The sequence below is a fragment of the Mixophyes fleayi genome, chromosome 2 (genome assembly GCF_038048845.1).
Source record: "Mixophyes fleayi isolate aMixFle1 chromosome 2, aMixFle1.hap1, whole genome shotgun sequence".
Taxonomy (NCBI): domain Eukaryota; kingdom Metazoa; phylum Chordata; class Amphibia; order Anura; family Limnodynastidae; genus Mixophyes; species Mixophyes fleayi.
This window is the reverse complement of record NC_134403.1, coordinates 128670551-128684268: the sequence shown is the minus strand read 5'-3', so window position 1 is coordinate 128684268 and position 13718 is coordinate 128670551. Positions and strand designations below refer to the sequence as shown.

At 40.5% G+C, this 13718-nt stretch overlaps 1 protein-coding gene across 2 annotated transcripts in view; it reads left to right on the top strand.

Annotated features, from left to right (window-relative positions):
* The window catches only part of LOC142141462 (protein-lysine methyltransferase METTL21C-like), a 113202-nt gene that overhangs the window by 14500 nt on the left and 84984 nt on the right, over positions 1-13718 (top strand). The window contains exon 2 of one of the 2 annotated variants that reach the window (XM_075199971.1): positions 13170-13256. The exons of the other annotated variant lie outside the window; for it this stretch is intronic. The gene's annotated coding sequence lies outside the window, so the exon portion shown is untranslated. The remainder of the gene's footprint in view (positions 1-13169; positions 13257-13718) is intronic. 2 annotated transcript variants of the gene reach the window in all.

Below are 13718 nucleotides of genomic sequence, written 5' to 3'. Positions count from 1 at the left end.
AGCTGCGATGCACTGTGTGTGTTCTGACAGCTGTCTATCATAGTCAGCATTAACTTTCAGCAATTTGTGCTACAGTAGTCTTCTGTGGGATTGGACCAGACGGGCTAGCCTTTGCTCCCCACACACATCAATGAGCCTTGGGCACCCATGACCATGTCACTGGTTCACCAGTTGTCTTTCTTTAGACCACTCTGGTAGGTACTAATCACTGCACACAGGGAATACTCCCCAAGACCTACCATTTTGAAGATGCTCTTAATCAGTTGTCTAGCCACAACAATTTGGCCTTTGCCAAATGTCAATTAGTATACACCCTCCTCAGTGTATACTAATTGTCAATTTTACTGTATTATGCTTAAACTGGATCTTTTTATGGTTTTCCTGGATGTATATCTGAGCAGTGGGAATCAGCCCACAGCAAATTACAGAAACCCCATCACCAACTATGCTTGGACTGTTTTTTCAGGATTCCAGATAAGCGCATTTTCATGATTGCTTTGTATTCACAAACGTAGTGAGGCAGAGCAGTACCCAGGATTAATACAGATAAGCACTACTTTGTTTGTCTCTAGTCTGCTTAAGCACTATTGGTGGAAGTGATGTTATACTCATTTGTCATAAAGATAATACACTATCTCTGTCTTTTTCTATATTCTTGCCTTATGTTACGGAGCTCTTCAAGAAAAAAGTATGAAAGTTTTGGACCTTAAAATAGAAGTGCTTTATTGATTCATAGATCTGGCACAATTATTACTACTGTTTGCATTAGGTACTATGTTCTAAATTGTACACTATTAGGTGCTCTGTTCCTTCTTTTTTTGTAAGTAAGTTTTCCAGATTTACCACTCGGCGCACTGAAGTTTGGTATCCACCTGCACATAAAGAAGTGTACAAAGGTATACTATGGCATGGACTACTGTTTATTTCAAATATTGGGTTAAGCACCGTATGGTACCTGTGTTTGATTTGCAGTACAATAACACAATAGCAGTCACCCGTGCCCTAACTTTAATTGGGAGCCTGACCTCAGGGTACAAGTACAGGAAAAGTACAGGTCTAAGATATGTTTAAGAAAGGGTTAAACAAATTTTTAGCGGAAAAGTGTATCCAGGGATACGACTGTTAATTAAAATGAAGGATAGTAGTGGATATAGGGAAAAAATAGGACTGCAATATTGGGTCTGGAGGGATTTTTCCCGATTGAAACAGATTGGCGGTTGCTTAATCTGGATCAATTTCAGATATAAGTGAGGGATCGCAGAAGATCCAAAATAGATTGAACTTGATGGACTGGTGTCTGTTGTCAACCTCATCAACTATGTTACTATGTTACTATATATGTAAGTGACCACTTCACAAAATTAACGCTGAGGGTTTTGGCGGCAAGTTAAAAGATAGAAAATACTAGCGCTTCTCCTCTACAAGTGAACCTGCTGCTAAAGAACAATATGTATACAAAAAGGAGAATAGTATACTTCAGCGCATTCTGACAAGTGGTTACCAGATGGTGCTGAAAGACCAGGCATGGTTTGTCAAATTGGAGCTGACTCCTATCTGCTGTCAGGCCTAGTACCTTACAACAAACGAAAAAAGAAGGAAAGTTCTGTCATAGCGGATGCACATTTTGGTTCATCGTTCAATTAAACATTAATACAAATTTTATTAAATTCATTAAAAATACCTGAGAGAAATATCATTACAATTGAAAGAAATGATGGTGAAAAAAAGATAGAAAAGGCCTAGTGCCTTAATTGTCCCCATAGGCCTATTGCCTGAAATGTGGCTGCAGACTATACCTGAATTAAAATGTCTCCCCCTATTCCTATGCTCTGAGCCCAGTAAATGTACACGATCTTTCAGCCTGAAATACTAAGCCTGAACCAAATGCAGGGCAGGTCAAGTGCCTGAAATAAATATGCCCAAAGAATTGCAATTTAACTAATGAGAACTCCAGGCCTTGTGCCTGACTACCCCCTTGTGCCTGAAATTTTGCCCACAATCCTGGTGCCTGACATTGGTGACAGTGGCAATGGTACAAAAAGTATGTAAACCATACTTACCTGCTCCATGCAGTACCCAGGTCTTCTTCAAGCCACTTCCTCTTCCTCCAGATATTTTTAGCTAGCGGTGCCTCTTCTCCTGTTTGATGCTCCACTTGATTGAAGATGCTCCGTCCTCATCAATCCTCACAGATCAAGGTCCGCTTGATTGAAGAGGGTATCTCCTTTGCACTTAACGTGTTAATTGACTGTTAAACAATCCTTTTCTAGAGGAAGAAAGTAAGAAAGCTGTCAGCCAGTCGCAAAGCGGATCACAGACGCCATGGGGACTATGCTAGTATTAGATCTGCGTCCAATGTCCACTATTAATGCAGCTGGTTTTAGACAGTTACTTGAGATCTTCTGTCCATATTACCAAATTCCATCACAACTCCATTTTACTAGAAAAGCTATTCCTCACCTCTACCAGAAAGTTCGTAAAAATGTAATTATTGGGCTACAAAATGCCATTCTACCCACTGTACACTTAACACAGATATGGGGACAAGCGGAACTGGGCAAACTAAAGATTATATGACTGTGACAGCCCATTGGTTTGGTGATTCGCCTTCACCAGTAGGAACAGCAGCAGCATGTACCCAAGTACGTCACATTTTTCAGAAGTAGGCTACTCTGTGTATCAGCGGCTTCACTAAGAGGCATACAGCTGACAATCTGTTACAAAAAGTAATGTCATTGCAACATGGTTAATCCTGCTTGGACTCTCCTGAGGATATGTGATTTCTGATAACGACACCCAATATTGTTAGGGCATTACAGCGGGGGGGAATTCCATCACATTTCCTGTTTTGCTCACACAATCAACTTGGTGTTACAGAACTTTTAAAAAATGACAATGACATGCAGGAGATGCTGTTTGTGTCCTGCAAAATTTAGGGTCATTTTCGGGGTTCTGCAACAGCATGTAGGAGAATGCAGCAGCTGCAAGAACACTAGAATTTGAGGGGAATATACTTTAGTCCAGAGAAGTAGTCACCTGTGAAGAGAGTGCAGACACGGTTAGCTTGAGTCAAGTGATTGCCTTAATTATACTTTTTTGAGAAGCAGCTAGAGAAATTGAAGGCTGAAATAAAGTTAAGCAAACCACTAACTATATTGTAATTATAGATCTAGAACTTAATTTGCATCGCCAGGATCCAAGAGCTATAAACATCTTGTAATGACGTCTCCTCCTTCAGTTTCTCTGGTAACTGCTTCTCGGAAAAAACGTAGCTTTCCCAAGATACCCAGTGGAGATGCAGATGAGTCAGCACAACATTTTGGCATTTGCTCTGCTGTAAAAGAATTGCCCAAAAATTGTGACAGCTCTGCCATAAAATGAACTACAAATTCCATGAAGAAGGCCATTATCGGCAATTACATCAAAGTACATAGACTTCTGTGATGGTGGATTTCAGCGGGGATGAATTTGTATTGTTTGAGGAAGATGTACACAATGATGAGGGTAAATATGATGACAGTGCAGATTGCAGGTGCTGAAATCTAGCTAAGAGAAGGGAGCTACCTGCTATTTTTAGAGAGGTTTTTTTTTCTTTAAAATGGTACAAGCTTTTTATTTACATTTCTGTTTCCCTGACTTAAAACCACTATGCACTTGAACAAAGTCTTTAGCACATGAGGTAGAGGGTTTAGTATCATCATGACTGAGAGTGGAGAGTGACAACAACAATGTCCCCCCTCCTGTTTCTGTATGAGCTATGGCACAATACAATAGCACTTGAGACTTTGAAGAACACTGACAGCCCTATTATTACAATTTCTGTTTCAGCACTGAAAACTGCCACCTCTCCTGTATCTGAGTAAGCTTTGGTACAGTAAAATGTAGCTGCAGATTTAGACCAAGCCAGCCTGCCCTATAATTTCTATTTCAGCAATGACTCTTAGCAATGAAGCACTCCTCTTTGTCTGTTACCTATATAACACTTCTGAATTTGCCTGCAAATTCAGAAAAAAAGCCTGCAAGGACTAGTATATTATATTTGTATTTCAGCAATGACAAATTCAGCAATGGAGCTCTTGTCTTTGGGTGTATGTATAACACCCTACACTTTTTGGTGCAAATTCTGACAAAAAGCCTGCAAGGACTAGTATATTTGGATTTCACCAATGACAATTAGCAATGGAGCTTTCTTGAACACTGCTACCACCAGGCACGGGCTGGCAAATTTCAGCCCGGGGGGGGCGCACAGGCGGTCACATCACGACACGCAATTGTGATGCCTGTGTGCCGTGGGAATATTTAGATAATATTGCATCCACGGGGGGGCGGCCGGCCCAAACAGCGGCTAGACTGAGCGGCCCAGCCTGCCCCTAGCTACCACCATCCTCTTTCACTTCTGTATGTTTGCCTGCCCAACTGCTCTCACTCTATCCTACTGTGAAGGGCGGTATTTATAGATTCCAAAACTGTAGAGATCCAAGATCTGACGACGTCACAATGACGTTTTGCGTCGTTTTGGAATCCGGAAAAGCGCGAAAGTACCGAGCCGAGTCCCCTAAGTTTGGGTGGGCTCGGTCTTTGGAAAACCCAGCCCGCCCATCTCTAATTTCTACACACACTTTGCCCAATGTACAAAAGCTCCAAACACACAAAAGTGTCACATATAATATAGACAATGCCAATGTCCCCTTGCTCTCATTATTATTTTTAAGCTATAAATGAGGATAAACTGAGCAGTATTTCAGGAACACATCAAATTCAGACAATACTAGGAGGCTGTTAGAAAGTAAATCTTTAATTCCATTAAGTATCATATTATTAGGCAAAATGTAAAAACTGAAGTATGTTTACATCGCTGATCCATATTTCCACGTTGAACACTGTGGCTATTTTAGGAAGCAATAATATAAAAGTAAATATGATACTACAGTGTACAACATGACTGTGTCTATCTATCTATACAGCTGGAGGTCCAGCGGCTGTCAAAATTTTTAAAAAAGATAATAGTTTTTAAAAAAAAGTGGGGTCCCCCCGCCTGACCACTAATAACTGTAGTGCTGCCAGCCTACTGCTGGTTGCGTATAAATCGGGGAAAAATTTGCGTAGCGTTCCCCCGATTGTCACATAACCAGCACTAGACAAACTGGACCTGGGGTGGGTGGTACGATAGCAGGGAGACATGTGGCAGGGGTCCCCCTGCCATAATGACAACCAACTCCAGGCTGTTCAGCGCTTGCCTGGATTCCCTAGGGAGAAGGGTCCACTTAAAAAAATGAGCGGGCCCCCCCTCTAGAAATAACCAGCCCAGTGCTGAAAGCACTAGGGCTCTTCCTACCCCTGTGGGCTGTGGGTAGTAGGGTAACAATGGCGAAAATTATGTAAAAAAAAAAAAATGGGCACCATTTTGTTTTTGTGGAACTACAATCCCACTGCCATGCTGGCACTTGGAGAACCACAAGTGCCAACATGCCCTGACACCCATGGCTGGCTGCGACCTATAGTACCACAAAACAAAATGTTAAATAAGTCACAACTTCCTGTTTAAAGCCACATACGTTTAATAAAAACATAAAACCCCAATAAATACACTAAACACCCTCATTCATACCACTTAAATTTATTAAAAATAATAAACTCATTATACTAGTGATGGGAAATCTAGTTCATTTTGAAGATTAGTTCATTCTGATCTAGTTCACACAAAAGATTAGTTCAAAAGATTAGTTCATTTCACTCATTTGACTCAGTAGTTCATTTCACTCAGTAGTTCATTTAGTTCATTTAGCTCAGTTAGTTCAGTTCGATCACTGGCTCTGAAACACTGCTGAGAGAAGTGATTGGAGACATAGATCTAGTCTATTACACATACTGTAGGCATATATACTACATCTCATTAGATGAGTTATAGTCCTGTTAAAATGATCAGATAAGTTTAATATGTCAGATCATTTTTAATATTTTAAAAAGGGAAATCACTTATACAAAAACTAGTAGTGACATGTTGAGCTCTGCAAAGTTAATTACATTTTCATTTTTATTTTTTATTTCCAGAATATGCAAATGAAAAAGACCCAAATTCAGAGTATTATAAAAAAAAGTGTCACTTTTTTGCTTTTAAAATTGAGATCAGTGCAATCAGGATATTGGGGAGATGTATCAAACCTTAGGGGGGAATTTTTACAGCTGTAAAAAGACCCCATATAGGCATCACATCACTGGGGGCGGGGCCAAAATTACGCAATTCGTGAAACCCCGCCCCCTACGCCAATACCCCGCTCCAGGAACTCCTAGACGTAACCAACATAATGTTGGCAATTATGACTAATCAGCTTCTGTCATTTATCTAGCAGAGTCTATAAAATGACAGAAACTGATTAGTTGCTATGGGCAACGCTTCCACTTTATCTCTTGAAGGTTTAATACATCTCCCCTGTATATATGGTGCAGTAAATAGAACTACAGTATATAACATGCAGCACTCAGCGGTGCAGTGTGTCTTGAGCTGACAGGGAAGGGAATGTATCCTGTGACTCATGAGCTAAATGATCTGAATGATTGAAAAGATTCGGTGAGTGGAAAGATTTGAAGAGTGGAATGATTTGAATGATTCGAAGAGTGAAATGAACTAGATGAACTATTGAACTCCTGAGTGAGAAGAATGACTCATGACTCATAGCTCAGTGATCAGCTCCAGATTCTCGCACAATGTCTGAGCACAGCAGTGCCACCTTTGGTAGTTTAGAGGTACTGACTCATGAGTATTAAATGAGAGAGCTGAATAGAAACAAAAGAGCCAGTTTGAATGAGACAGTGAGTGAGGCTGCTGGAGCTGCTCGGCTTTATCTCTAACTCCTCCCACTTTTTAGTTCCTGGTGAACTAATCTTTGCCAGAGCTGTGAACTAAATGATTTAGTTCACTTTGAAGATTAGTTCATTTGAACTAATCATTCGTGAACTACCCATCACTACATTATACTCACCAATTTGACGTTTTCATCTGTTGTCAGCAGCTTTTAATCCAAAAATGCTTGTAAACCATGTCCATAACAATTTGTAGTTCTAAATGTTCTGCTTGAAAAGTCCCAAATAAATTGTATTTTCAAATGTCCTGCTTGTAAATATCTTCTGTTTTTCTTAGCCAAGAGGGCCCCCTTGCTGCTTGCAGTGTTCTTATCTTCAGCCCAGGAGGGGCCACAAAATTTGTAATCCAATCCGGAACATGCTTGGTTAAGTATCGCAGTTAGGAAACACAGGAGAGTTAGCTAAACACGGGAGAGTTAGCTAAACACAGCAAATCGCCAGAGATGACCAGCGATTTTTAAATTCAGAGTAAAGATCACAATTTAATACATCTGGCGACTTGGGGGCTAAAATCGCGGATTATTACCCGCGAATTGCGCGATTTTAAAACGCTGAAATAAATCGGGCCTTGATAAATTTACCCCTTAGTCTAAGTCCTGAGTGTTAGTGAAGACAGTCTGAAAGTAAAGCAATGTCAGAGTGACGTATGGGTATCCAGAGCCGGATTTAGACCTCATGGGGCCCTAGGCAAGATACTGGTTTTGGGCCCCCACTCCTTCAAACAATCCATATTTTTTTAGCATTGCATATACCCCTATAGTTGAGTAGTGGTTTAAGCTATACACCATTAGCAAAAGCGCCCGCTCGCCGGAGGGTGACATATGTCTCAGCAGTCCTGACTTTCAGGACAGTGACCTAACAACAGCATTTTTTGTGGAAAATATGTTAGTTCAATTATTTTATGTTTTTGCAAATATTTGTCTTGTGCTGTAACTGAATCTTGTAGAAGAGCCTGCTGTTTTGTTACTATCATCATCATCATCAACATTTATTTATATAGTGCCAGCAAATTTTGTAGTGATTTAGAATTGGGAACAAATATTAATAAAACATTACTGGGTAATACATACAGACAGAGAGGTAAGACAACCCTGCTCGCAACCTTACAATCTATAGGACAATGGGAGTTTGAAACACAAGGGCATGTGCTACATCATATTGCACACTGGACCAGCTAGAACGCAAAGGTAAAAGTATTGAGTAGGCAGAGTCCCCCTCTCCCTCCCTATAGAGTTGCATATCAGCCCCTCCCCCTCACTTACCTGTAGTTGTGCTTAGCCAGCATCGCTCCTTGCTCCTCAGATCAGCAGACAGGAAGTGAAGACTTCCTGCTTCCTGTCTGCTGCACAGTATTGTGGGTGCCCATACAGCAACAGGCAGCCTAGCGATTGGCTGCCTGTTACTGAACAGCAATGCCTTTGATCGTTGCCCCCTCAATCCCCCCCCTGCGCCGCGGCGACCCCCCCAATCAATAGGAATTGCAAGTGTCATAAATAAAATAAAAACATACATAACACAAATAAGAACAAGTTTAAGTAACATGACAAAAAAATTCAAGATATCAGCAATAGTTCAAAAGCTATTGACATTCAAAGCAAATCACAGTATGTCAACTAACGATGTCAATTCTGTCCCACCAGGCTAAAAGCTATTTAGTATAAGAGATAATGACTTTCCTGCGTTGCCAAACATTGGATCTCTCTTGTTATCCACATTATATTAGTTTTTGAATTATTGAGCAATTTAAAATTTTTTGCCCTGTTATTTAAACTTGTCCTTATTTGCATTATGTATGTTATTTATTAAAAGACATTTGCAATTTTTAATGATTCTCTGTGTGTGTGTGTGTGTGTGTGTGTGTGTATGTATATATATATATATATTATACACACACACACACACACACACACCATTCTTTTGTTGGTGGTGATCTGAATTTACATAGCTATGAGGTGTCATTCAGATACTATCTGCGCAGTTTATTGCACTGTTTTATGCTGAATTTATAGTGGAGGATTGACACTTGCATCTATGAACGGCTGCAATTTGGATCTTTTTATGAATATTGTTTTTATGCACAACACTTATATTTAGCACCCAAGACAATTTTGTGTGTTTTTTCTGGAGTTATCCAAAACCAAACTAATTTGGGACTGTATTCCATTCTTTTCCATGTAAAGAAATTGACAGCAGTCTGGAAACCATTCATATATGGTGTAAATATCAGCGTTAAAATCCATTTAGATAGAACTGTATATAAATGAAAAAACACAGTCCCAATGTAGAAGAATTGTCTAGAAATATATCAACATTCACAATCTATGGTCACGGACTCCAATTAGCGAGGGCTGTACAAGTCTGCAAGCAGTGTTTGTTGGAATTATGCTCTTAAACCAAGTAACCAAATATCGTGTTGATGCTCAGCTGAAGTGACAGGTGGTTAAATCCTCATACGCTTGTCTATGGTTGTTGAGAGCAAATCAATGTATTATAGACTTAACAGTTTAAATAGAAACCAAGGGAATCTCATAAGTAAGTGGCCAGCTTACTGTAGAATAATAAAGTATCAAACCTTGATGCATCCTCTCCTTGTTTGTTCTGAAATCCGAGTACAGCTTCTCCGATGTTCACTATGTGTAATCGACGGTCCTCTGACATAGTGGTCTAATGACCAGCACCACACTGGTATACAGTGAGACGGATCTCCCAATTTGCAGTAGTCCGCAGATGTAGATGTATTCTTTGCAGTCAAACATCAAACAAGATATACCACCTGGGACAAATATAGACTGTTAAAAGAAAAAAGTGCTTCCAAAAACTATGAAAGGGGGATCGAGTGTGAATTACTTTTTTATTGTACTTTTATTGTACTAGTTGCATGGGTAAAGTCATGATGTTACCACATAATTTTATAGCATATGCTGTTGACCAATTTAATTCTTAGGCCTGTACATTTGTGACTGTAAATGTAAAGAAATCTCATGTAATGGGGATATCAAGTAACGTTTTAGATTATCTGTGCTACCAGAGGTACTGCTGTTTTCAACATTATCTGTAGAAGTTAAACTCCTTCCCTTGGTCTGATTACCTGCACCTGCGTCTCTGGCTTGATATTCCTGCCTCTCATTCTGCGCTGTGCTGGTCATTGATTGTTACATGAGAACAGTGTCCTGCTGTTAGTTTGAGCCTTCAGTTATTCCTGTCTGTGTTCCTCTGTTGTGGACATTCTGAATTCCAGTGCTGTGCTTCCCTTTTGTTCCTGGCCCTGGCTGTTCCTGAACTAGTTCATGATTTGTCTGTAACTTCCAGCATTATGTATTACCTCCAGCAACCTTGTCACCAGTTAAATTTGTTTATGCAAACTTCAAGTGTTGTGAGTGTTAAGCTCCTCCTGTGATCTTGCCTGCCATTCATTGTGTTATTAACTGCTCTACAGACATTTTTCATATTCTGAGATACCCTTATTGCGCTACTTTGTATTTTTGGATATCCTGCTCTCTATGATTATACCAGCATTGGTGAAGTTATTCCAATGCTCCTGTGATATCGCAACTCAGATTATATCCTGGACTATATACTGTTCACCCAGGGGCAGCCTGGGCTGGGTGGCAGGGGGCATCTGCCCTCGGGGCCAGTAACATAGTAGACTACCTTGGGCTGGGTCACTGGGCCACCTGCATTTTTTTCCCATTAAAATAGGCTGCTGAGTTGAGTCTTGCCCCCCAGGCTAAAATTCGTCAGGCCTCCCCTGTGTTCACCATTGTATTTGCTGTGATCCACTCTCTAAGCTCAGGGCTCCACTACTTCTTCCAATGGCTTTGTTTGAACATAAATAAACTGTATACTATTTCACCTACTTCTGACTCTTCATTGGTTGTTACAACACTGAATTAATTATAACAGAAAGATGAAATAATAGTTCAGACTTAGCTCATATTTAAATGTCTCATTCCTTAGTAGCATTACTAGTATTATATTTGTGATGGGACAGCCTATGCTTTGAATCCACTGCATGCTAAAGTAATGTGTTATTTGGGTTGGTTTTTCTTTTAGTTCCTGCAACTAGAATGTTAGAAGCCTTACTTGTAGGTGGAAGAAATTAGAAAAGAGACAAAAAAAATTATGTGGACCGCTTGCTTTGTATTATTATTGTTGTAGCCAGTGCTCTTTTTGTCATAGAACGCTCCAGAACTGAGTTCCGGCACCTTTTTCGACGGATTTTCCAAGTTTTAAAAGTAACTGTTGAACATTTGATGTTTGGTCCACGTGGACTTGAATCGCCCTGTCGAGCGTAGCAGGTCAGCGGCAAAATCATTAAAACGGTGCACGCGGGCTGCTTGTGTGTTGAGTCCGATGCATGCGTACCTCATTCGCGCTGGTTGTGATGGCACTGCTCAGCTTGTGATTTGGTTGTGTAGTTGCACGCTGAGTGCTTACTGCGGGTAGCGACCATTATGTTTCCTTACACAACTGTCGTGTGTGGGTGTGTGTACAGTGATTGACTACGTGTGAAAGGTAAATAATTTTTTTAATAAAAGATTAACAAGATGTGAGTTCCGGCACCTTTTTTCTTACAAAAAAGCACTGGTTGTAGCTATAGTTATTTTGAAATGTGTTTGCCAAACTATAAGCAATGTTATAATTTAACTTGGGGCCTGAGCTATTAGTGGACGTATCTGACGATTTTGGGCACAACGTGCGCAACACCAAACTGTGCATGCCCAGAACCAAGAGTTACGCATGGAAAAGAAATGCGAAAGTATAAGTAAGCAAAGTATCTGCGAATACGACACTAGGACCATTTGTGAAGCCCTGTGTCCTTGGCAGGGCTGCCTTCAGAAAAAATCGAGCCCAGTACGGGCCCCCGTGCCACCCACCCCCCCCCCCCCCCCCATGAGCGGGCCCCCTTCCCCCATGAGCGCCCCCCCCATGAGCAACACATACTTACCTGGGGCCCGTCGCTGGTCTCCGCTATTCTGTCTAATCATTCCCCCTGCGATCATGTGATCTGTCACAGGCAGAGCACATGATCGCAGGGGGAATGAATCCTCCACCCCTGCGATCGGATCCTGGTGCCTGGCTTCACGGTGACAGCCAGGCTGAAGACAGAATAGCAGAGACCAGCGGCGGGCCCCAGGTAAGTCTGTGCTAAGCTGTTGTACCGGGCCCCCTGGTGAGCTCTGTCACTCTGGGCATGTCATAAACAGCTGATCATACACTTCTCTCATTATAACACCATTATAAGAGATTTACTGACACACATTTACAATTGTTGGGATTTTTTATTTTTTTTGTGCTCTCTTTTTGGTTCCTCATCCATTGTTTTTTGACAGGTATGTGCTGTGTGTACCTATTTCTAAGGTAGTTATTTGAATCAATCTGTTGTAAATGTGACAATCATCATCATCACCATTTATATAGTGCCACTAATTCCGCAGCGCTGTACAGAGAGCTCACTCACATCAGTCCCTGCCCCATTGGAGCTTACAGTCTAAATTCCCTAACACACAGACACGGACACACAGACATGGATAGCCAGGCACACACACACACACAGACAGAAACAGATAGACAGACAGACACACACACTAGGGTCAATTTGTTAGCAGCCAATTAACCTACCAGTATGTTTTTGGAGTGTGGGAGGAAACCCGAGCACCTGGAGGAAACCCACGCAAACACCGGGAGAACATACAAACTCCTCACAGATAAGGCCATGGTCGGGAATTGAACTCATGAGTCCAGTGCTGTGAGGCAGAAGTGACAATTTTAAATCTATTAGATAAAAAACAGAGACTTGGTTTTGTGAATGAGACGTTTTAATTTTAAAATTACATTTTTTAAACAAAACAAATACATAAAATACACATCAGATTTAATTTAAAAAAAATAAAATTTACATCACTTTGTTTTGCTGGCAGGTGTGTTTTTTTTTTTACCAGCTTCTGGTCACCTGTGATGTGGAAGGCTTGGGAGAAGGAGCAGGGGTCATTGGTTCAGCAGGGTGAGCTGGAGGGTAGGCAGAGGAGGCAACCACAACTTTGGAGGAGCTGAGGTCTGAGATCAGAAGTGATTTCTTTAATAATCAGATTTCATAAATACAGATGATAGCTTAAGTGTTAGATTAGTGTTATGCAATGTTCAAACTGGTACTAAGTTTAACTTCACATATTACAAGGCTTACCCAAATAGAACATGTAATGTCTTGCTCATCTGTCACAATATCACATCACATTATAGAGCTATATCTGTGCAAGTGTAAAACAGGGATGTGTAAAACAGCTTGTGGGTCATATTTATTCCAACAGACCATCTGAGGAGGAGGCCAGAGTGGAGGAAGGAGGCCACGCAGGCCAGAGAGGAGGAGGGCTGTGAGGTGCAGGCTTTTGGAGAACGTAAGTACTTTCAGTGAATGTGTGTGCATAAATAAATAAATATAAATATATATTTATATATATATATATATATATATATATATATATATATATATATATATATATATAGTGTGTTTAGCATACCATGATTCTTTGCAGAGTTGCAAGTTCTGTAACACTTCACAGCTCTGCTGATCCTGGCATATGGTTATACCAGGTACACCCAGAGAAGTGATATATGTTGGAAAAATGACCTAAGCTTGCAAATCTTCCTTTTTTTTTTGTTTTTTACACCACTCAAGAAGACAGCCAGATTTGGGCCGCGACCTTGAAAGGGCACACTCATACAGTTGAATCTCTCCCATCCCCACCATATATTTTTAAGAAATAAAAAAATAAAAAAACATGTCAAGATGCTTGAAAATTATTATGCTAAATTTTTTTAGTTGTTTTAGCTAATAAAAAAATAAATAAATTGTTACC